At 40.0% G+C, this 26616-nt stretch overlaps 1 long non-coding RNA gene across 1 annotated transcript; it reads right to left on the bottom strand.

Annotated features, from left to right (window-relative positions):
- Positions 1 to 15297: 15297 nt before the first annotated feature.
- LOC140208491 (uncharacterized) lies at positions 15298 to 18397 on the bottom strand. The gene is made up of 3 exons (XR_011888803.1): positions 18158 to 18397; positions 18037 to 18070; positions 15298 to 15337 (listed from the first exon to the last, which is right to left on the bottom strand). It is a non-coding gene; the product is annotated as an uncharacterized lncRNA (long non-coding RNA).
- Positions 18398 to 26616: the final 8219 nt, after the last annotated feature.

Below are 26616 nucleotides of genomic sequence, written 5' to 3'. Positions count from 1 at the left end.
TTATTCTCAAAGTACATATATGTCGCAATATACTACCCCGAGATTAATTTTCTTGTGGACATTCACAGTAGAACAAAGAAATACAACAGAATCAATGGAAAACTACACACAAAAACTGACAAACTATCAGCGTGCAAAAGAAAATACACTGTCCAAATACAAAAAAAAAGGTAAGTAAGTAAATAAATGAATACAACTGAGAACATGAGTTGTAGAGTCCTTGAATGTGAGTCTATAGGTTGTAGACTCGGTTCAGTGTTGAGTGAGGTTATCTACACTGGTTCAGGAGTTTGAGAGTCGGTGTAATAACTGTTTCCAAGCCTGTTAATGTGAGACCTAAGGCTACTGGACCTCTTTCCTGAGAAGAGAGAATGGCCTGGACGGAGGGGGTCCTTGGTGATGGGTACTGCTTTTCGTGGCAGCGCTCTTTGTACAGTAGATGTGCTCAATGGAGAAAAGGGCTTTTTCTGTAATGGACTGGGCTGTGTCCATCACTTTCTGTAGGCTTTTGCATGCTTGGGCATTGGTGTTTCCATACCAGGCCACGATGCAACCAGTCAGGATACTCTTCACTCTGCACCTATTGAAGTCTGTCAATGATTTAGGTGACATGCTGAAGCAGTGCAGGTTTCTAAGACAGTAGAGGTGCTCTCATGCCTTCTTTGTAATGGCACCTACATGCTGATCCCGGGGCAGTTCCTCTGAAATGATAGCGCCAAGGAATGTACAGTCACTGACTGTCTCCACCTTTGATCCCTTAATAAGGACTGGTCTTCCTCCTATAGTCAATAATCAGATAAAGTACAAATTATGAAATCAGAAGGGCATGTAATAGGGATACTAAATAATCATAAGGAAGCTTAATCGGCATTTAAAATGGGCAAAGCAAGCAAGCAGGAATAATAGGGAAGATAAACTCTTGTCATGATTAAATGTTATGTCAAGGAGCTAAATTGAGATCTGGTTAATGTACATCTAATATTGGGCAATAAATAATGACTGGAAATATGGCTAATAAGAGAAGTTAAAGGAAGTATTCTATCAAAGCAAAAGGTTTATAATGTTGCTAAAAAGAACAGGAAGCTTTGGGATTGGGACAATTTCAGAACTCCACCGAATAGGGCCTTCTGATAAGGAAAGGTGAAGTAGAAGAGGAGAATAAAATAGTGAGAAATATAAAAACTGACTTCAAAAGTGAATAAACTCTTCTTGGGCTGCCAGCCAGGTACAATATCAATTTTAACCAATGCTTCAATGACAGGCTATGGCCATTGCAAATACGATGTTCTGCAATCACAGATTTCTCCAGGTAACCCAAACAGATTCACAATGGCCATAGGATTGACTTTGTTGGCACAAAACTACTGTGCCACGCCAATGGCCTTTAGGGCTGCCAGGTGAAAGAAGGTATTGAAATAAAACCAGAGGAAAATAATTTTGTCAAAGGTGAAGGTCTTGATCTTAGAACTGGAATTAGATTGTAAACAAAGTGAGACAGTGGAAACCTGATTGGATGAGGACTAACAAATCAGGAGGGACAGATGACGGGGTATGAAGACCACCGGACTAGACATGCTCAAGCATTTTCCCTGATGAAGCTGGCAGAGTTTGTCATTGAAACATTGGTTAAAATCAATACCTGTACCCAAGAAGAGTTTATTTGTCATATATGCCAGGAAAGCACTAGATCCTTTTTTAACTTCAAAAATGAAAAGATCAGCTAACGTTGACCCTTACAGACTGAAGGAACAATTACAAGAATAAAGAAATGGTAAAAAAATTCAACGAATATTATGTGATTATGTTTGCAGAAAAACAAATACTAATCCCAGAAATAATGGGGAATGGGTCCAGAGTGAATAAAGAGCTAAACTGAATATGTTGTAGTTAAAAATAAAGTATTGGAGAAATTAATGCAGCTGAGATCCAGTAAATCCTGGATAACCTGCATCCCAGAGCTTTGAAAGTGATGGCTTGGGATATAGCGGTTGTACTAGTTATCTTTCTACAAAAAATAGAGGTATTAGAATGGCTCTGACATACTGTATTAGGATAGAGAAAACAGAGAACTAACAGCCATTTATCCTGAAATCAATAGGAGTAAGGATACTGGCATCTACAAACGTATTATTAAGGAAGTGATAACTAGACCCTTAAAAATAATGATAGGATTAGGTAGAGTCTCAATGGATTTATGAAAGGGAAATCATGAAACAGTCAATATTCTGACTTTAGACTTTGAGAAGGTCTTTAATAAGGTGCTGCAGAAAAGGTCATCAAACAAAATTAGAGCAAAATTGAATATACCTAAGTGTAGATTGAAAGCTACTTAATGTTCAGAACAAGGAGGAGTTAATATGTCCATTTCCATTTGGGAGGCTTTAAACTAAGAGGGTGTATGAGGACTGGTACTAAGGAAGCACTTGTTTACAATCTTGCTTCATGATTTGAATTAAAGGAGCTCATGTTGTAAATTCAGGTTCATCAAAGATAGAAACCTGGCTGGTTTTGGAAACTGGGGAGAATATGCAAAGTTTCAAGGGGATAAAGAAATGACAGATGCAATGCAATATGAATATGTGAGGTCACCCACTTTGATAGACAAAAACAGAAGAAACAGCAAACAAGAGGAATTCTGCAGTTGCTGGAAATTCAAGCAACACACATCAAAGTTGCTGGTGAACGCAGCAGGCCAGGCAGCATCTCTTGGAAGAGGTACAGACGACGTTTCAGGCCGAGACCCTTTGTCAGGACTAACTGAAGGAAGAACTCTTCCTAGAGATGCTGCCTGGCCTGCTGCGTTCACCAGCAACTTTGATGTGTGTTAACAGAAGAAACAGGATAGCTTATAAACGATGGGAGTTTGAACAGTGTTGGCATTCAGAGAGACCTAGATGTCTCTGCACACAAGGTACCAAAATTAACCTGTAGATACAACAAGCAACTGAGGAGACTAATAGCGTGTTGGCCTTTATTGCTAGAAGATTTGTGTACATTAGTAAAGGCATCATACTGGAATTATATAAGATTCTAGAGAAAATATATCTGGAATATTGAGCTCAGAACTAACTCCCTACTTAAAAATGAAAAACTAGCAATACTGAGAGTGCAGTGAAGGCTCACCAGGTTGATTTATGGGAGACTGGAGCTTGCCTTATAAAGGAAAGATTAAACAGACTGGACCTGTACTCTCTTGAGTTTTGAATGAGAAATACCTTTATAAAAATAGGCAATTCTTATGGGATTTGACAGGATGAGGTTGATGTTTCCACTACCTGTGGAAGTCACAAACTCAAAATAATCATCCAGAAAAGAAGATTTTTTTTCACTCAACAGGTGGTATGTCTCTGGAATTCGCTATGCAACAGGCCTGTGGGGGCTTTGTTACTGAGTACATTCAATGAAATGTTTATAGGGTTTTGGATATGAATTAATCAAGGAATATGATATTTGTAAAGATAAAAGGTACTGAGGTAAGTCATCAGATGTGATATTTTGAGTGGTGGAATTGTAGGTGCTTCGGCTTCTATTCCTTCTGTACTTCGTAAAGTGATTCAGCTTAAATTTGGAGAAGTGCTATGTAGATGACTATTGACAGGCTTAGGGCCTGCTCTCAGCAGATACATTCGTTCATCTTGTGCAGCTTCCCCTTATCCAGCTATTTATAAAGTGGCTCACATATTAATTAAGTCAGTCTGTGGCATTTATAGTCTTTAGCTGTGCAAAAAAAAAAATGTCACTAAATAACACTGAGTTAATCAGTAGCAGCAATATTCTGGTGAATACTGAAAGTCTAATGAATACCTTCCAGTTGAGAAATGCCATTCTGAGGAAGTGAGCAGTAAATCTTTCACTGAGCAGGCTGATGGCTTGGATTGTGGAATCTTTAAAAACAGAGATATCTGAAGCTATCTGCAAAACTGTGAACTGATTTTTAAATCTATAGACATCCGGAAACCAGATTTTACCCTTTTAAAGCAATAAAAAGACATGCTTTTTAATTGTAACATATAACAAGGGTGATTTATTCTTAAAGTGGGACATAATATCTCTACAAATTTATCTTAATTCTCAGTAAAGCCTTTTCTTTCTGTCAGCTATTCTTGTTATAACTTTAGTTAAGCATGATACTGTGCAACATCTGTCATGTGATTTAATATCAAAATAACTTTTGACCAAGAACTTGTGGTTGTGATAATCCAAGATATGAATACACAGGAAATGAAGCATAGCTCACAAAAAGCAAAGCTGTGCTAAAGAGATAAAAGCCATCAGTGAGTACATACACTGAAAATAATATTGAGGCTGAGTCCAATATGTGATTTCCAATATTATGTTAATTGTAACAAGCTCCAGTAATAACATTACATTCCACAATATGTTTTTTTTTAAATACAAACAATTCTCTTGGGGTAATTGATGCAGACTGGGGTGTTTGGTGAAGATGGCCATGAGCTTGCATTGGCTAGTGGTGTGGCACTGAACTGAACTAAATACTACTGGACTCTCGGTTTGATGTTTGATATTCTATGTGTTTTCTCCTCACTTTTTCCCATTTGCGCAATTCGTTATTTTTTTCACACGTTGGGTATTTGAAGTTTTCTTGAACGTGTTCCAAGGTTTTTCTTGGTTTCATGGCTGCCTGTGAGAGAATTAATCTCAGAATTGTATTCTGTATGCATACTTTCAGAATAAATGCACTTTGAGTCTTTGAATCTTATACGTAGTGTCCTCTTAGAATTAAAAAGAACCACATATGATTTAATGTCATTGGCTAAATGTAAAGGAAGGAAGGATTTCTGGACCTAGAAAACAGTAAAGTATCTTTGTACCTTTGTTCTACCATGCACACAGAGACTGGCACAATCACGGTGTATTCAATCATGTAATTTCAATTGTAACTACAAAACACAATGATAAAAGAAACAAATGGCAATGAGGTGCCAGGAGCAGAAATAATTACAATTACAAAATAGATATAGGGAAGGAACACAGACTGAAGATAACCATTGGCGACATGTGGTCAGCACAATTCTCTACAGTACCAGTGACCAGGGTTCAATTCCCACATCTACCTGTAAAGAGTTTATACATTCCTCCTTTGACTACATGGGTTTCCTCAGGGTGTTCCAGCTTCCTCCCACAGTCCAAAGACGTACTGGTTGGTAGGTTAATTGGTCATTGTAAATCGGGAGTTGCTGGGCGAAGCGGTTTGAAGGGCTGGAAGAGCCTATTCTGTGTTTTGTCTCAATAAGTCAGTAAATAAATAGCTAATTTGATCCAAGATATAAGTGTTTTTCATTCCTAATTGTCCATCAGATTATAGAACATAGAGCATAGAACATAGAATAGTACAGCACAGTACAGGCCCTTCGGCCCACAATGTTGTGCCGACCCTCAAACCCTGCCTCCCATATAAACCCCCACCTTAAATTCCTCCATATACCTGTCTAGTAGTCTCTTAAACTTCACTAGTGTATCTGCCTCCATCACCGACTCAGGCAGTGCATTCCACGCTCCAACCACTCTCTGAGTAAAAAGCCTTCCTCTAATATCCCCCTTGAACTTCCCACCCCTTACCTTAAAGCCATGTCCTCTTGTATTGAGTAGTGGTGCCCTGGGGAAGAGGCGCTGGCTGTCCACTCTATCTATTCCTCTTATTATCTTGTACACCGCCATCATGTCTTCTCTCATCCTCCTTCTCTCCAAAGAGTAAAGCCCTAGCTCCCTTAATCTCTGATCATAATGCATACTTTCTAAACCAGGCAGTATCCTGGTAAATCTCCTCTGTACCTTTTCCAATGCTTCCACATCCTTCCTATAGTGAGGTGACCAGAAATAGACACAGTACTCCAAGTGTGGCCTAACCAGAGTTTTATAGAGCTGCATCATTACATCGCCACTCTTAAACTCTATCCCTCGACTTATGAAAGCTAACACCCCATAAGCTTTCTTAGCTACCCTATCCACCTGTGAGACAACTTTCAGGGATCTGTGGACATGTACCCCGAGATCCCTCTGCTCCTCCACACTGCCAAGTATCCTGCCATTTACTTTGTATTCTGCCTTGGAGTTTGTCCTTCCAAAGTGTACCACTTCACACTTCTCCGGGTTGAACTCCATCTGCCACTTCTCAGCCCACTCCTGCATCCTATCAATGTCTCTCTGCAATCTTTGACAATCCTCTACACTATCTACAACACCACCAACCTTTGTGTCATCTGCAAACTTGCCAACCCACCCTTCTACCCGCACATCCAGGTCGTTAATAAAAATCACAAGAAGTAGAGGTCCCAGAACAGATCCTTGTGGGACACCACTAGTCACAATCCTCCAATCTGAATGTATTCCCTCCACCACCACCCTTTGCCTTCTGCAGGCAAGCCAATTCTGAATCCACCTGGCCAAACTTCCCTGGATCCCATGCCTTCTAACTTTCTGAATAAGCCTACCGTGTGGAACCTTGTCAAATGCCTTACTAAAATGCATATAGATCACATCCACTGCACTACCCTCATCTATTATTCACATCTTCCTGGTAAAAATTACAGATACTTTGTCCTCACTTTGCCAATCAAATAGATCACTTTCTTTCTGAAATAAGATGAACTTTCTGGCATCCAGTTTAGGAACCTTTGAAATATCTTCCTTTTTCCTGAACCATGGCTTTTCCTCTACTCTTCTTGCCTATACTCTTAATCAAATCTCATCCATTTCCTGAACCCCTGCTCTTACTGCTTAGAACAGAGATAGAGTTCCACTGGCCATCATCATACACCTCTCTCCAGCCTCTCCATTCAACAAATCATTCTCTGCAATTTAAAACAACTTCAAACAGATTCCAGCATAAGGTACATCATCCCCCACATTTCACAGGGATTATTTCTTTTGCAAACTGCTGGTTCCCAGTTCTGTTCCCACCACCCACTCCCCTTCTCACGGCACTTTCTTTTGCAACTGCAGACAACGTAACCAATGTTAGCAGTGTTGACAAGTGCTTTTTGAACTGAAAAAATTAACCCTGTTTCTCTTCCCACCACTCCACCCCGACCTCCTGAGTATTTCCAGCATTTTAAGGTAAGATATAAGAGAAAAGAGCAGAACTAGGCTATGTGGCCCATCAAGTCTCCTCCACCACTTCATCATGGCTGATCCACTTCCCTCTCAACCCCATTCTCCTGCCTTCTCCCTGTAACCTTTCATGCCCTGACTAATCAGAACCTCTCAACCTCTGCCGTAAGTGCCCCCAGTGACCTGACCTCCACAGCCAAATGTGGCAACAAATTCCACAGATTCTTCAGCCCCAATGGCTGAATAAATTCCTCCTTATCTCTGTTCTGAATGGATATTTTGAGGCTGTGCCCTCTAGTCCTACACTCCCCCACTAAAGGAAACATCCTCATCACATCCACTTTACCTAGGCCTTTCAACATTTGATAGGTTAGAGAGTTTGTCCTATAAGGATCACCCGAGGCCGTGAAGATGGAACTTAGAAATAAAAATAGGGTGATCACTTGGTGGTGGTTACAGGATACGCATCCAAACAGTCAGTAGGAATTTGCGCCACAGATATGTAGGCAGATCACAGAAAGCTGTTAAGCAATGGGAGATTATAACTTTCCCCGCAGTAGGATTGCACCGGTGAAATGGGTTTACATGGAGTGAAATTTGTGAAGTATCCCCAAGAAAGATTTTCACAGACAATATAGAGAGAGTCCTACTAGAGATTGGGCAGACCTTCACTACATCTTATGAAATGCAATTGGGCAGGTAGTGAAAGTGTCTGTCGGAGAGCACTTTGGGAATAGTGACCAGATTTCCGTAGATTTCAAGACAGTTTTGGAAAGGGATAAGGTTAGTCCTTAACTTAAGTTCCTGAACTGGGGTAAAGCTAATTTCAATATTGTAAGAGTGTATCTGGAAAAAGTAGAATGGGAGTAAATGCTTACACATAAAACAACAGCTGAGAAGTGGAGTCTTTTAAAGCGAGCTAGCAAGAATTCAGAAACTGTATATTCCAGTCAGGGTGCAAGGCTAAAGTAGCAAAATGGTGAAACCTTGGATGACAAAGGATATTGAAGGCTTGTTTGGTAATGAAAGAAAATATTTGCAGATACAGATAACCGAGTGAGAAGGAATCTCTTGGGGGAGATAGAGTAGGATAAAACTCAAGAAAGAGTACAGAAAAGGATCACAAAGTGTCCTTTGTATTAAAGAAAAATGTCAAGACATTTTTTAGGGATATCAGAAGGAAGAGGGTAGCCAGTGAAAGAGTGGATCTCCTGAGGGATGGAAGTGGTTACCTATGAGTGGCTCAAGGTTTAAACAAATACTTCTCATCTGTATTCATGAAGAAGAAAGATGTTGGAGGTAGTGAGTCGAGGGATGGGAATGTGGGTAACCTGGAGCAGATTGGTCATAAGAAGGAGAAGGTGTTGAATGTCAGTGGGATGCATAAGAGTAGATAGATTGCCAGCAACAGGTTGTTATGGGAAGCGAGGGAGGAGATAGCTGAGGACCTAATGGATATTGTTGCATCTTCCTTAATCGTAGATGAGGTGCTAGGAGATCGGGAAAAGCTAAGATTGGTACCCTTACTTAAGAAGGGCAGCAGGAATAAACTGAATAACTACAGGCTGTTGAGCATTGCATCAGTGGTAGGGAAAGTACTAGAAAAAATCCAAAAATACCAACATTTTGAAAAGCGGATCCCGATCAAAGATAGTCAGCATGGCATGTATAGAGGAAGATTTTGCCTCATTACTCTGAATTATTTTTGACAAGTTAACTAAAAATATTGATGATCACAATGAGGCTGGTGTTGTGTATATGGACTTTAGTAAGACAATGTCTCACATGGTAGGCTGATTCAGAAGATTAAGGCTCATGGCTCCAAAGGTGAGCTGACAAATTCGACCAGCTTTTGAATGACCTGAAATTTGGTGATGTTGTAGATGAAGAGGATGCTTGCCTAAAGCTGTGCAGAACACAAATCAGATGGAAATTTGGGTAGAGCTTTAGTAGGTGGAATTTAATTCTGACAAGGATAACGTGATACATTTTAGGAAGTAAGATAGAGGTACGATGCAAAACGTAAATGATGGATTGCTGAGGAATGTTGATGAACAGAGGGGCACTGGGGTTCAAGTCCATGGCTCCCAACAAGTGGCAACAGGTAGACAAGTGGGGAAGAAGGCATATGGTATGCTTGCTTTTGTAGGTCAGGGCATAGAATATAAAAACTGGATATTATAACGTATCCTTACAAAACACTGGTTAGACTGCACTTAGGGTATTGTTTGCAGATCTGGTCGTCACGTTATTGGAAGGATGCGATTGCTCTGCCGAGATTTCAGAACAGACTCACTAGTATGTTGCCCAGACTAGAGGATCTTAGTTTTGGGCTTTGTTTCCCTGGAGCACAGGAGACTGAGTGCTGACTTGACTGATGTATGTACAATACATGGATGAAGTGGTTAGAATATTTTCCCCATGATGAGCTATCACCTACAAGAGAACATAGGTTTCAGATGAAAGGAAGGAGTTTTAAGGGAGATATCAGGGTGGAGTTCTTTTACACAGAGATTGATACCTGGAACTTGCAGTCTGAGGAGATAATGTCAGATATAGTATCTGTGTTGAAGAGACACTTTGATTGCAAGACCTAAAAGAGGCAACAACTTATGCACCTGATGGTTGCAAATGGGATCAGTACAGACAGTTTGAAATTTATGTGATAGGCTGAATGGTCCATTGCTGTGTCATACGATTTTGCAACTCTGTGACTCAATGAATATGGAGACTCTGATAATTCACACTACTCTAAGTAGCCTCCTATACAAATTAAACACTATTTCACTGTTTCTAAGTACTGTATTCAGAAATATTCTCCTTACAAAGATTAAAATTCTGTGCAAGACATCAGGATGGAAAGCACTTGCAAGGGGTCAAGCCTGTTTGCAACCCTCAAGCTGAAAACGATTGTGGCGTGAGCATATTTGCTGTCTTCTTCTCAGAATCTAAAATGACTGGGAAGTGTTTTGGCTGTAAAAGTCAAGCTTACTGTCTAGTAACTTCAAAAATTGCTTGAATTTCGCTCTTGGCCATCATTCTTGGAACAAGCTCTCTGGCAGCTGTTGTTCCAATTTTTTCCAAAGTAGTAGTGGTATGTACAGAATCCCACTGGAATCCGTCTGACAGCATCAACCTCTGTAGCAATGAAAACTAGGATGGAACTAAAAAGAAAATGAATCTGTTGCAATGAGGCATTGATGTTAATTCTGGATTCCACTAAAGAACAAATGTCACCACAACTCAGAGCAAGTGAAATAGTAGTGGATAAGTGAGACTTATCTCTGGAAGGCACCAGACCAGAGACAAGGAGAAGAAACAGGGGATTGAATTTTCTGAAGTTTTACTTCATTGGTCTCGGTGATGGGGAAGTACTTTTGCAAGGGCCTTGGGGAGGAGACCAGATAGACAAGTTGCATTCTCATAAGGATAAATTCTTAGTGGTCTATGGAATAAGCAAGCTGATAAATAACACTTATTTTTGCATCTTTTGCTGCCAAGGAATGAAATCATTTTGTCTGCTTGAGATGGTACAATCGGAAACTCACCATGTGGGAAATTGCCTGCTTCAAACAAATAATTGCTCTGTCAGTCATGGAGAAAAGAAAATTGGAGACTGAGTCACCCACTGCCACTGCAGAGCTGGCATCGAAGTTGTTCCTTTTGGTTGGACTGTCATGTGGTGCTAACAATTGATACTTAGATTCAATGTGTAATTCTACAAACTGAGCATATAAATCTGCATCTGCCAAACTATTAATTTACACATCACTCAACACTGATCCAATTAAAAGGGATTGGCAATGTGAAGGATATGTTACCGTTCTGCTGACTAACTAATAAGAACTAACTGATGAAAACGATTCCTATGGTGGAACAGACAGACCAAAAGGCTAATCTACATTGTTCCCCATTAATTTATTTCAGATAGATGGAGCTGAGTGCCACCAGGCAGCTTGGTAGCAAAGCAGATATTAATTTCATGTGGTTGTCACTGGTAGCAGCACTTGAACAAATACTGAGAGGTGATTGGAAGAATACCCTGAAAATCTTCAGGAACACTGTGGTGTCAGCAAGAACATTTCTATTCTTTCTGGTAAGAAATATGTCATCAGTTAGGCCTCATAGACCAAAATACTATGAATATAGCTGGATCAGAATTGGTAAAAATCAGGCTGTCCAACTTCTGAGAAACATCCTAAAGTAGACACATGGCATGTGGCCCCTCAGTGACATGAGCTAGGGAAAAAGAATTCAGTGCATCCGATTATCCTGCACCTAGCTCACTGAATAGGTAGGTAATCTGCTTCCTGCAGCCTGGACTTCTCTTTTTTTGGTGGGCTGCATTGAGAGATGCCCCACAAATGAAAGCAGCTCTCAGACTATGAGTAGGTTCTGGTGTTTATACAAACTTTTCAATTCTTTTAAATGACCTTGAAACATACTTAACTTATATATATTCCCTGAGAGGCTTCTTCATAGACTTCCCCAGTTACCTTCTCACTTAACTTGTATCCTCAGCATCTTTAATACCTATAGCTTGATGCTTTCATCTGAAGTACTTATATAAATAAAAGGTATCAATCGTTGTGGCACACTGATAAATGTAGACAAGTGGATAAAGTTCCATCTATGCCCACCCTCTGTTTCCTGTTAGCCAACCAAACTCTTGTTCATGCCATTATGATACCTCCTGCATCATTAACTTTAAATGTACTTACATTCTAGCCCCTCTTCTCAGGGGTTAAAAGACTTAGTGGTGAAACCAGTGTCACAAACATCAAACTGTAGGGTAACGTAATTGGGAGAAATGTACATAATTCATAACCACCGACACTGAGTTGGGGTTTGGCTTTAAGAGTCTGGTCTCACGTGATGACGTTATTATGTAAGAGGTTTTTAGCGCGCATTTGTTGTGTAGGTTTTGGAGTTCAATAAAATGTGTTATGGGTATTGTTAAAGGGGGACTAATTTCCAAGTGAGAAACTCTTAAGAAAAGAATTAAGAACTGTGGGATTGAACTTCAATGAGATTCCTCAACTATTCTAGACTCTGCCCAATGCTTCGTTACATTGAAGCTAAACTAAAAGAGAATTGGTTGAGTATGATAGGTTACTGCTCTGATGCTACCTCTTTTCGACCTTTATCAAGTTTGAACTTCACTTCTTTGTTATGTGAGGTTACTATATTATAAGATCACAAGATGGTTATAGATAAATAAGACTATTGAACTTGAGCTTATTAAATGACTCCATAGGACCCTGTAATATCTCAGCCCCTCCAATTAATGGATCTGATTCCAGAGCTTGGAATCATAGATGTGCTATTGGGTTAACAAGATGCCACTTGGCCTATTGAATCTATGCTGGTCCCAAGTAGACAATTCATTCTTATACTCTTTCCCCATACCCCACCAGGTCATTCTCTCTCATGTGTCTAATTCCCTTTTGAGGATACTGTTTCCAGCACCCCAAAGGCAATAACCACAAAAGCATCCTGAGAAAAAAAAGGTGTTTATTCAAATATTTCTTTAGATTATGAGGACACTCAGTCCTCTTTTATTGTCATTTAGAAATGCATACATGCATTAAGAAATGATACAATGTTTCTCCGGAGTGATATCACAGAAAACAGGACAAACCAAAGACTAACACTGACAGAACTACATAATTATAACATAAAGTTACAGCAGTGCAAAGCAATACCATAATTTAATGATAAACAAACCATGGGCACGGTAAAAAAAAAATCTCAAAGTCCCCGAGTCGATCAACTCCCAATCGTCCCCGATAGCAAGCGGCAAAAGGGAGAAACTCCCTGCCATAAACCTCCAGGCACCATCAACTTGCCGATGCCTTGGAAGCAGCCGACCACAGCCGACACTGAGTCCTTCTGTCCAAAAACTTCGAGCCTCCGACCAGCCCCTCCGATACAGCCTCCTGAGCACCTTCGACCTAGCCGTGGCCGCTAAAGCAAGCAAAGCCGAGGATTTGGGTCCTTCTGCTCCGGAGATTCCAGTTACCACACAGTAGCAGTGGCAACGAAGCAGACATTCCAGAAGTTTTCCAGATGTTCCTCTGTACTCTCACATCTGTCTCCATCAAATCAGAATTTCTTGTACTTTTATACAAAAATTTACAACTCTGTCCCATTATCCTTGAATCATTTATTAATGGGAATGGCTTCCCTTGACCTAATCTACCTAAATCTGCCATACTCTTGTACATGTCTATCAAATCCCTTCTCAACCTTTCTTAGACCAATGATATCTAATTCCTGGAACAGATCTATTAAGGATATAATCTGTGCTAATGAAAGAAATTATGTACCAAATCTATCTTCTTTTTCTCTGAATCCCACATTGATTTTAATCTTCAAGCAGTGGCTAGTAAATTAAAGGAACCACATCTTATATTCCACCTGAGTCACCTGCAGCCAAGCAACATGAATGAAAATTCAACTTCTGCTATCTGCTTCCCCTTTGTTCCTTTTCTCTTTTCTCGCTCCTCCTGATCAACCTGACCCTATCACCATAACTATTTACCCCCACCTCCTCCTCCCTCCATTTCCTCTCCCCACCTCTTTCCCTTTATTTCATTCTCCACCTTCCACCCATCACCTTCTAGCTTCTGATGCTTTTGACACTCTCCGTTGGCCTGCCATCCCTCCTCAAATGGATCCTCCTATTGCCTACCAGCTTTTGATCTACCCCTTCTTGGCACTTATTTTTTTACTGCCTACTTTCCTCCATCTTTTGGCGCAGGTGTAGGCTCTCGACCTGAAAAGCTGACTATCTGTTTCCACCCATAGATGCAGTCTGACCTGATAGTCCTCCAGCACTTTGTGTGTTGCTCCAGATTTTAGAAACTGCACTCTCTTCTGTACCCAGCACGGTCACTTGCTAGAAATTCTATGTAATTGCAAACCCATTATTCTATAAAAATCAGAGTACAAGTAATAAGTAACCACAATAGAAATGCGCCTAGCAGTAGACTGAATTTGCTGATGCCAAAACATTAAAATGTGAACTCCTGCGAAAACTTGTCAAATATCTTGAGCCAAGGCTCAGATCCATTTACAATGAGAGTTATAGTGAGAAATACAACTTTAGGTTTTCAATGGAAGTGCAGAAAATGAGAAGTGAACTAGAACATGGTTCTTCTGTATATGACACATTTTTCACTTTATCATATACACTTAGTGACCACTTTATTAGATACAGGAGTTGGATCCAGTGAGGCCCTCTGCTGCTGTAGCCCATCTGCTTCAAAGTTGGATGGGTAGTTCATTCAGAGATGCTCTCCTGCACACCACTGTTGCAATGCATGCTCCCTCAATTTCCCTCAGGATCAATAAAGTATGACTATGACTATGACTATTTGAGTTACTGTCTCCTGCTTGTAGGCTTGAACTAGTCAGGCCATTCTCCCCTGATCTATCTCATTAACAAGCCATTTTTCCCCGCTGAACTGCTGCTCACTGGATTTTTTTCTTATTTGTTTTTTGCACCATTCTCTGTAAACTCCAGAGACTGTGTGAAAATCACAGGAAATCAGCAGTTTCTCTGATACTCAAACCACCCGGTCTGGCACAAACAATCATTCCACAGTCAAAGTTACTTGGATCACATTTCTTTCCCATTCTGATATTTGGTATGAACAGCAACTGAACCTCTTGACCATGTCTGCATGCTTTTATGCATTGTGTTGCTGCTACATGATTGGCTGATTAGATATTTGCATTAGCGAACAGGTGTACCCAGTAAAGTGGCCACTGAGTGTACCATGGTACTTTCCAATATAATGGGATAAGTGCCAGAAATTTTCAAAATTAATAAGATTTTGCTGAAGGAACATAATTTTGGCTCCATTACCTCCACCAGATGCCAATTTTATATGTTGATTACACTTTGTGTGAAGTGTTCAATAATTCAATAGTCTGAACTTTTTCCAACATACACGCTTCCAAATTTACCTTTATATGCTTATCTATTATGTTACTATCTTAATGGGTTCATTTTTTTCCAATTGCCTTCTTTTGCAACATAGCAGCTAAATTCTCCTCCCAATTGAGTCCTAGGGTCATAGGGCTTAGCTGTGTAAACATCATCTATATCTCATTAAAATCCATAGTAAATGTATTATCAAAGTACATATATGTAATCATATACTACCCTGAGATTCATTCACAGTAAATATAAAAAATACAACAGAATCAACGAAAAATACACACAGTAAAGACAGACAAACAACCCATATGCAAAATTCTGCAAATACAAAGAAAAAATATAATAATAATAATAACAATAATATGCAGAACATTAAACACAAAGAAAGGAGCACCAGAGCTAATAGAATACAAAACAGAGCAGCAGGATATAATACAATCAATGGATGAATATGAAGCATAAGTATCTGGGTTATCAATGAGCGAAGAAAATAGATCATAGTGTGATAAACATAGAACATAGAACATAGAATAGTACAGCACAGTACAGGCCCTTCAGCCCACAATGTTGTGCCGACCCTCAAACCCTGCCTCCCATATAAGCCTCCACCTTAAATTCCTCCATATACCTGTCTAGTAGTCTCTTAAACTTCACTAGTGTATCTGCCTCCACCACTGACTCAGGCAGTGCATTCCACGCACCAACCACTCTCTGAGTAAAAAACTTTCCTCTAATATCCCCCTTGAACTTCCCACCCCTTACCTTAAAACCATGTCCTCTTGTATTGAGCAGTGGTGCTCTGGGGAAGAGGCGCTGGCTATCCACTCTATCTATTCCTCTTATTATCTTGTACACCTCTATCATGTCTCCTCTCATCCTCCTTCTCTCCAAAGAGTAAAGCCCTAGCTCCCTTAATCTCTGATCATAATGCATACTTTCTAAACCAGGCAGCATCCTGGTAAATCTCCTCTGTACCCTTTCCAATGCTTCCACATCCTTCCTATAGTGAGGTGACCAGAACTGGACACAATACTCCAAGTGTAGCCTAACCAGAGTTTTACAGAGCTGCATCATTACATCGCGACTCTTAAACTCTATCCCTCGACTTATGAAAGCTAACACCCCATAAGCTTTCTTAACTACCCTATCCACCTGTGAGGCAACTTTCAGGGATCTGTGGACATGTACCCCGAGATCCCTCTGCTCCTCCACACTACCAAGTATCCTGCCATTTAGTTTGTACTCTGCCTTGGAGTTTGTCCTTCCAAAGTGTACCACCTCACACTTCTCCGGGTTGAACTCTATCTGCTACTTCTCAGCCCACTTCTGCATCCTATCAATGTCTCTCTGTAACCTTTGACAATCCTCTACACTATCTACAACACCACCAACCTTTGTGTCGTCTGCAAACTTGCCAACCCACCCTTCTACCCCCACATCCAGGTCATTAATAAAAATCACAAAAAGTAGAAGTACCAGAACAAATCCTTGTGGGACACCACTAGTCACAATCCTCCAATCTGAATGTACTCCCTCCACCACCACCCTCTGCCTTCTGCAGGCAAGCCAATTCTGAATCCACCTGGCCAAACTTCCCTGGATCCCATGCCTTCTAACTTTCTGAATAAGCCTACCTTGTGGAACCTTGTCAAATGCCTTAATAAAATCCATATAGATCACATCCACTGCACTACCCTCTTCTATATGCCTGGTCACCTCCTCAAAGAACTCTGTCAGGCTTGTTAGACACAATCTGCCCTTCACAAAGCCATGCTGACTGTCCCTGATCAGACGATGATTCTCTAAATGCCTATAGATCCTATCTCTAAGAATCTTTTCCAACAGCTTTCCCACCACAGGCGTAAGGCTTACTGGTCTATAATTACCCGGACTATCCCTACTACCTTTTTTGAACAAGGGAACAACATTCACCTCCCTCCAATCCTCCGGTACCATTCCCGTGGACAACGAGGACATAAAGATCCTAGCCAGAGGCTCAGCAATCTCTCCTCTCGCCTCGTGGAGCAACCGGGGGAATATTCCGTCAGGCCCCGGGGACTTATCTGTCCTAATGTATTTTAACAACTCCAACACCTCCTCTCCCTTAATATCAGCATGCTCCAGAACATCAACCTCACTCATATTGTCCTCACCATCATCAAGTTCCCTCTCATTGGTGAATACCGAAGAGAAGTATTCATTGAGGACCTCGCTCACTTCCACAGCCTCCAGGCACATCTTCCCACCTTTATCTCTAATCAGTCCTACCTTCACTCCTGTCATCCTTTTTTTCTTCACGTAATTGAAGAATGCCTTGGGGTTTTCCTTTACCCTACTCACCAAGGCCTTCTCATGCCCCCTTCTTGCTCTTCTCAGCCCCTTCTTAAGCTCCTTTCTTGCTTCCCTATATTCCTCAATAGACCCATCTGATCCTTGCTTCCTAAACCTCATGTATGCTGCCTTCTTCCTCCTGACTAGATTTTCCACCTCACTTGTCACCCATGGTTCCTTCACCCTACCATTCTTTATCTTCCTCACCGGGACAAATTTATCCCTTACATCCCGCAGAGATCTCTAAACATCGACCACATGTCCATAGTACGTTTCCCTGCAAAAACATCATCCCAATTCACATCCGCAAGTTCTAGCCTTATAGCCTCATAATTTGCCTTTCCCCAATTAAAAAGTTCCCTGTCCTCTTTGATTCTATCCTTTTCCATGATAATTATAAAGGCCAGGGAGCGGTGGTCATTGTCCCCCAGATGCTCATCCACTGAGAGATCTGTGACCTGACCTGGTTCATTACCTAATACTAGATTTAGTATGGCACTCCCCCTGGTCGGCCTGTCCACATACTGTGACAGGAATCCATCCTGGACACACTTAACAAATTCTGCCCCATCTAAACGCTTGGAACTAAAGAAAAAACTTTTGACAGAATTTACTTCAAGGCTTACGAAAATCTGCCAGAGTTCAACTGTAAAAATACAATAAAGGCAATAAGCACATTTGCTTACCCAAAGTGACATAATATCTTGGTGTGAAACCGATCTAGAAAATTAAAAAGAAAAATAAGAACTGAAATGACCAATTTCAGAGAACATTAAGTACACTTAAATGCATTTAGATTAACACTACCTTGTGTGTTGGCACGTGGTCAAGTGGTTAAGGGGTCGGTCTGGTGATCTGAAGGTCGCTAGTTGGAGCCTCAGCTGAGGCAGCGTGCTTTGTCCTTGAGCAAGGCACTTAACCACACATTGCTCTGCGACGACAAGCTGTATGGGCCCTAGTGTCCTTCCCTTGGACAACATCGGTGGCGTGGAGAGACTTGCAGTATGGGCAACTGCTGGTCTTCCATACAACCTTGCCCAGGCCTGCGCCCTGGAAACCTTCCAAGACGCAAATCCATGGTCTCACGAGACTAACGGATGCCTATAATAACACTACCTAGGACATAAGGAAGAAGAGGAGTAATAGATATTAAAAAATTACACAACGGGTCAGATTTAACTTCTAAGTATATATTTTCATCAATGAAAATAAGCACTCCACATGAGCATATGCAATTGTGATAAGGAGAATACAGCACCACACTTAAATGAGAGCACAGCCCAGAAAAATGAAGAAATTATCACTATTGAAGTAATTATGTAACTAGTTTTGGGAATGTGAGTTTAGAGTCCTTGAAAGTGGGATCATAGTTCGTGGAATCAGTTCAGTGTTGGGATAAGTGAGGTTATCCACTCTGGTTCAAGACTACAATGGTTGAGGGGTGATAGCTGTTCCTGAATTTGGTGGTGAAGGACCTGAGGCCATCATCCTGATGGCAAGAAGAGAGCATGCCCTGGATGGTGGGGGTTCTTGATGATAGTGAGGTATATCACTATTTTCTTCAGTAGTGATAAATTCTTCTTTTTTTCTGGGCAGTGCTCTCATTTAAGTGTAATAGAATGACCCTCCATGGAAGACAACTCCACGGTCTGAGCAGACTGAAATTTGGCAAGGAAGTGTTAAATGCCTGGCTCAGAGTTGGAGACTTCTTCCCAGAAACAGAGGGGTTCCTTGTGGCAATACAGGACCTGGTGGTTAACACAAAATTATCAAAGGTATGTAGTAAAAGACCAACAAATTCAAGATGATAAATGTGAAAATGCTAAGAAACACCAGAAACAATCCAACAGATTACAGGATCCTGTAGCAGTTTGACAGAATCTGATTACTTACACAGGCACAATCAAGTGGCAAACATTGTTTACCAAAATCTTGTTTTAAAATAGAAACTCATAAAAGAAATCATACCTACCTGATTCAGTTTTAGAATCAGAATACCACAAATTATATTATGACTGATCCATTATTACAGATAGGATAATCTTTAATAACTGTCTGGATATAATAATACAGGCTAAACAAGGAAGAACAACTTATTTAATAGATACAACCATTCCAAGCATACAAAACTTACAGAAATCAATAAGTGACAAACATCAGAATTATGCTGAATTAAAAGAAGAAATTGAAAGACTTTGGAACATGAACAGGATATACATTGTCCCAATAGTAATATCTACAACTGGTATCATCCCAAAGGCACTAAACAAAAGCATTAAGCAATTAGGCCTACTCAGCAATATCTATGTAAATCTTCAGAAAGCCACAATACAAAACACCACTAAAATAGTCCAAAAGTTCCTAGCAATTGAGAAATGAGTAGGCTTTTCTATGCCTGTATCTCAGCTTCACCAGCTTGAGCTGAGTAAAAATAAGTGTCAATAATAATAATAAATAAAGATGTAATCAATATTGAGTATGTGAATTTAGAGTCCTTGAAAGTGAGTCTATAGGTTGTGGGATCTGCTCAGTGTTGGGGTGAGTGAAGTTCTCCACTCTGGTTCAAGAATATGATGCTTGAGGGGTAGTAACTGTTCTTGAACCTGCTAGTGTAAGACCTAGGCCTCCAACTTGATGGCGAGAAGAGAGTATGGCCTGGTTGGTGGGAGTTCTTGATGATTGATACTGCTTTCCTGCTTCAGTGCACTTTGTAGGTTTTGAAGATGGTGGAGAGGCCTTTACCAATAACCATAACAAAATCAGTGAAAGAATGCACCCAACAGGGTGGACAACTAGTGCGCAAAAGACAACAAACAGCGCAAATACAAAAGAAAATAAAACAAGTAATAAATAAATAAACAATAATTATAAAGAACATAAGATGAAGAGTCCTTGAAAATGAATCCATTAGTTGTGGAAATAGTTCAGTGATGGGACGAGTGAAGTTGAGTGAAGTTATCCCCTCTGGTTCAAGAACCTGATAGTTGAGGGGTAATAACTGTTGTTGAACCTATTGGTGTGAGTCCTGAGGCTCCTGCAAATAAATACTTATTTATTTATTTAGTTATTGCTTATTGTAAATTATCACTTCTTTATTATGCATAGCACTGTACTGCTGCTGCATAATAACTCATTTCACAACATATGCCAATGATATTAAACCTGATTGTGATTCACCATTCACTTCAAGCATCTTCCATAATTGATATGGATTGATATGTTGGCAATAATTTACGGATAGTGGACATGATTGGCATCTGTATCTGAACTGAAAATGGGACCCTATGGGGTGAAGTACTAATATCAATCATTTTTTTCCATTCTTGTAGATTACATTAGATTTCTACCATGGAGTTATATTTGGGATTCTGTGCTAAACAGACTTACTTGAAACCAACAGATATACGGGTTAGCCAGGGGCTAAAGGTGAGCTTTTCGTTGAGAAGACAGGAGCAATATTTTAACAACAGTATAACCTTGTTGTTTTATGCACTATGTGCTTGATCTTCAACAGTTACATTCAGGACATATTTCATTGGCTGATAGTCTAAACCCTGCACTGGTGATGCACTTTATTTCATGATGAGATGATATATCTTAATGAATAAATATCATGTGTCCTATTCAAGTGCTAATTCTCATGAAACTTGTTGGGCAAGTAAAGAAGCTCCCTTTTGGTAAATTGGTTCAATTTACTGGAGTAACCAGTAGTTCTTAAAACAAACACAATCAGATATTTTTCAGAAAAACACAGGAGTAACATTTTACTTTAAAGCATAGAAGAGTGCATCACTGGACAGGCTATAAAGCCCACGATGTTGATGCCAATTTATATTAAATGACCCCCCTCTTGTGTATTATCTGTATCCCTCCATTTTAGCTCAAACTCTAACCAGTGACTCAAAAACACTGAACACCGTCAAAAAGTTTTTAAAAAATTGTACAGTGGATTCTGGTTAATTGGGACATATTGAGATCAGTATGTTTTGACCCAATTAAGTGGCTGCCCAGAATTACCTAAAGTTTCATGGAAATGGTTATAAAGGTATATAAAAAATGACAACCTACCATTTATGTGAGTAACAAATCCTATATTTAAATGAAATACAGCACAAATTAGAATACCACTAATACAATACTATAAAACTGTGTATTTGTTCCTAATAGTTATCAATGGAGGAATTCATCCAGAGTAGGCTGCCATGTTTCTTTGATTGACTGCAAATGGAAAAAAATTCGTGCAGACACCTAGTCCTGATAGTGGATTGCCATCATATAATACTTCTGACGATTGCATCCTTCAAATCATTCCATTGCAATATTCAAGATGATTGCTGATACCTTCAAGTTCTTCAGAATTCCTAACTTGCAGAAGTAGTGAAACTGTTTTATTTTCACTCCTGGTCGTTTCTGACATCTACAACCCTAAATGCTTGAAACTGCAGTGAGCAAAACAGTTCTGCATTGTCTTACTGCTTACTTCTTGCCAACTATCAGAATCAGAAACAGGCTTAATATCACTGCCAAATGTTGTGAAATTTGTTAACTTTGCGGCAGCAGTATAAGGCAATAAATGATAAATAAACACATTACAGTAAGTATATATGTATATTAAATAGTTATATTAGGGTAAGTAGTGCAAAAAGAACATAAGTTTTTAAAAAAGGTGGAGAGGTGGTCTTCATGAGTTCAATGTCCATTTAGAAATCGGATGGCAGAGGCAAGAAGTTGGTCTTGAATCACTGAGCGTGTGTCTTTAGGCTTCTGTACCTCCTTCCTAATGGTAACAATGAGAAGAAGGCATGTCCTGGATGGTGGGGGTCCATGATGATGGAAGCCAATTTTCTGAAGAACCACTCCTTGAAGATGTCTTGGATACCACATAGGCTAGTACCCATGATGGAGCTAACTAATTTTACAACTCTCTGTAGCTTGCTATAATCCTGTGCAGCAGCCCCCTTTCTCATACCAGACAATGATCCAACCAGTCAGACTGCTCTCCATAGTACATCTGTAGAAGCTTTTGAGTGTTTTAAGTGACAAACCAGATCTCCTCAAACTCCTAATGAAATATAGCTACAGTCTTGTCTTCTTTATAGCTGCATTGATATGTTGGAACCAGGTTAGATCCTCAGAGATATTGACACCCAGGAACTTGAAATTGCTCGCTCTCTCCACTTCTGATCCCTCAATGAGGATTGGTTTGTTTTCCTTCGTCTTACCCGTTCTGAAGTCTGCAAACAGCTCTTAGGTCTTACTGACGTTGAATGCAAGGTTGTTAATGTAACACCACCCAACTAGTTGGTATATCTCACTCCTGTACATCCTCTTGACACTCTCTGAGATTCTGCCAACAATGGTTGTATCATCAGCAAATTTATAGATGGCATTTGAACTATACCTAGTCACATAGTCTTGGTATAGAGAGAGTAAAGCAATGGGATAAGCACACATCCCTGAGGTGCGCCAGTGCTGATTGTCAGTGACAAAAATCACTGATTTTTGAAGACAAACACACAAAATTGGCACTATTTAAAAACTGTTTGCTCTAAACATTGAGTAGTGTCTCACGACCATGCAAGTGCACGTGATTAATGCCAGTTAAAAACTGTTTGGCAACAGTCTCCTGTCCCAATTAAGTGCCATGTTGTCCCAAGTAAATGAAGGCAATCCGGGCTATTTTCTCAATTAGTTTTTGTTCTTTGTGAGTTTTCCCAAATAAGTGGCTGCTCCAATTAATTGATAGCCCAATTAAGCGGAATCCACTGTACATATTTTTATTGATACCTTTGGCCATTGCACTTTCCAGTTAACAAAATAGTACTTCTAATTTCTAATGGCCCTTACCAATGGAGTGCTTTTTCAATTATCTGACTGAACTATATATGACAAATTTCCATTTGTATAGTGTTTTTCATCTAAATTATTATTCTAAGATATTTCACTGGAGTGTTATCATTCAAAAATTGACCTCAAGACTCAAAAGCAGGACTAGGGCAGCTGGCCAAATATTTGGTCAAGAAGATCATTTTTAGGAATGCCCTTAAAAGAAGACTGGGAAGAGAAGTTCTCAAGAGCGTAGAGCTAAGTGCTCTTGCTCTAGACGTTGCTACCAAAACAGGGTGCATGATAAATGAGGATACGTTTTTCTTCAATAATCACGGAGATGAGAATGTTGAAGAGAAATAGAGGAACCACCCCTTGGTGGCACTTGAAGATAAGACTTTTAAAAATCAGCATGGTGCTGGTGTGGAAGCCTTCACTGTTCTAGGAGCCCTAGGTCTATGGATATATAGATTTGGTGCTAAATATGATTAGGGCAATGGCATTTAGGATGAACGTAAGTTCACAAATGCTTGTACATGTCAGTGAAGGTCATCCTTGAATTGTGAGCCAAAACATAAATTCTAACTTTGCTGGCAGCTTTCAGAGAACAGTGATTGTCACTGGATTCACAAAAGAGTTGACAGGCTTATGCTTAACTCATTTACATGGAAACTTACTTCTGTGGGTTACACTACACAGAAGATTTGCCCAGATTTGTGGTGTGGAATTTCATAAGTCATCCAGATCTTTCTTTGATAGGTCACAATTTAACCATTGTAATTGGATTTTGATTCTCAAGCAGTTGTTTCTTGTTTTTATATTTATTAAGCATTTTTCTTTTGAAACACTTCCTCAATATTATTAATTATTTAGGAAATATCCCATGAGTCTTAATGAACTAATGTTTGGGGAGCATTGCATTGAATCAATTACTCGGATCATTTGTCATTTAAAACCTTATTACAGGGCGCAAAGTCCTGAAGTATTTATGAGGACAATGGATTTGCTCTGGGAGTCCTACCCAAAGTATACAAGAGTGCAATTTAAATTTATGAATTAAGTTTACAGTGACTAAATAATGTGTTGGGCAGGTGCAATGTAGTCTGAAATTGGTAATTTTGGTTTCAAGCATAAGATAGAAATGACATATTCTATATATTTGTTAAGTAAAATAGACAGACATCACTTCACACATCTGTGAAACACTAACTCAACCTGATTTCACTGCTGTTAATGCCAGGCCATATCTATTGAAATTGCTGTTATCATCTTGTGTCTCTCATTAGATTCTAAGCTGCAGTTTATTCCCCTTAGGTCAGAATTTGTTTTCATTTTAGCTCTGTTCAGTAACACATCCACAACCAGCAAGACATGCTTCTGAACACTATTTGTCGGGAATTTAATTCCCCCTGTGGCCTAGTGGCTACAAATCATATTAGTCTCATGACATCTGAATATGAGCTACGATAATTATCACAGGAGTTTTGCATGTAAAATCAGATTTATTCCTCAGTGGGGCACAAATCAGGAGCCTTCTCAATTACTGGGAACTTTTGTCCATCATAATTACCTGCGCTGTGGCTTAATAGGTACATCTACCTATGAATGAACAAATAAGCTTACCAATTCTAGTAAAATACCATTTGCCATTCTAATCACATGAGAAACAGATGATGTGACAATGATTTGTAATCAAATATGAATGCCTCTCCAACTTAAATCTATTTTTAGTGAGCCACTGATGGGGATTGTAAACTGCCATTTCTGGTCACCCTTTTTCACCAATGCATGCAGAAGGCCAACTTCTTCCAGGCTGCTCATATGCAAGATTTATTGGTGCCACTTCTCTTACAGCTAGCTTGAACTACTTGTCTTCTGAGAACCCAAATGAAAAACAAGGCCTTGGGCGCAGATGGTATCCCCAAGTAAATTCAGAAACTCGGCAGTGAAGGGCTTCAGTCAGAAATCAACAATCTTATCATGTATCAGGAAACTTCAGAGGTTCCAAAATCATGATGGCACTGAGAAAAGGACACAAGACTCTGGATGACAGAAGAGTTTCCATGTTGTTTAACTCTATGACAAGTTCATTCGTGGTACCTATAAAGGGGTCTCAAAGTGGAAGTCATCACTAGGGTCTTCCGGGTTTCTAAAATCTGCTCTCTGAGCCACGTTGTTTACACCATTCACCTAGAGGCACAGCGGACATACTCTGCACCTCCGCAACGTCAAAAGAAATGCAGGGAGTAGCATTAACCACTGTGCATAACCATTTTTTTCTGACTCACTAAACCTTTGACTGTCAATCAGAAGGATTATTGAATGAAATATTTAAATTCAGCTGCCCACAAGAATTCATCCACTTGGTGCACAAACAATGATCCTAACCAAAATGTCTAGATCAGTTCAGTGAAGACCAGTATCCAACAAGGCTGTGCAATTGCTCCAACATTTCTAGATCTTACTCAGTGAATTTCTATAATTCACCTTCAACAAGCTTCCACTGGGGGGAGGGCGGAGTTAAGCTTTCAAACAAATCGGAATCTACTTAACATATCACAACTCTAGAACCAAGGTTAACCTCGGCTTCAATTTTTATCCGCAGTATACACAGAATGCAGCTCGGAGGCCAGTTTCCAAGCCATTGTTAACTTGTTCACTGAAGTATCGGAGAGGTTGGGCACAGAAACTGTTGCATAACAAAGATTCCCTATCAAACTATCTCTACTGCACAATATTGTTCTCCACCTATAAAATTTCATGACAGGAAAACTGATCAACAAGCTTCAAAACTTTAGCCTCAGTGCTTCCTTGTACAATTTGATCCTCCACAATCAGTTCAGATTGGCAACAACATCTCCTCCACAATCTCCATCAGTATCAGAGATCCATGAGTCAGTCTTCATTGGAGAATTGGAGGTGAAGAGGGTCAGCAAAGTTAAATTCCTCACTGTTATCATGTCAGAGGACCTTTCCTGGGCACAGCACCTAAGTGAAATTATGAAGAAAGCCCGGCTGCGCCTCTACTTCCTAGAAAGTTTGTGAAGATTCAACATAACATCTAAAACTTGGACAAACTTCTATCACTATGTGGTGGAGAGTATATTGACTGGCTACATCACAGGCTGGTATAGAAACAGCAATGCCCTTGAATGGAAAATCCTATGAAAAAGTAGTGGATATGGTCCCGTCCATCACAGTAAAACCCTCCCCACCATTGAGCATATCTACATGGAGCGTTGTCAAAGGGAAGCTCCTTGAAGATGTACTCAATGGACATATATGTTGTCAGGACCTCCCACCACCTAGATTATGCTCTCTTCTCGCTGCTGCCACCTGGAAGAGAGTACAAGAGCCTCAGGATTCACACCAGCAGGCTCAGGAGCAGTTATTACCACTCAGCTATTAGACTCTTCAAACAGAGGGGATTACTACACTCT

Source organism: Mobula birostris, chromosome 1 (genome assembly GCF_030028105.1).
Source record: "Mobula birostris isolate sMobBir1 chromosome 1, sMobBir1.hap1, whole genome shotgun sequence".
NCBI classification, from domain to species: Eukaryota; Metazoa; Chordata; class Chondrichthyes; order Myliobatiformes; family Myliobatidae; genus Mobula; species Mobula birostris.
The sequence above is the reverse complement of the archived record's forward strand: the minus strand, read 5'-3'. Positions and strand labels throughout refer to the sequence as shown.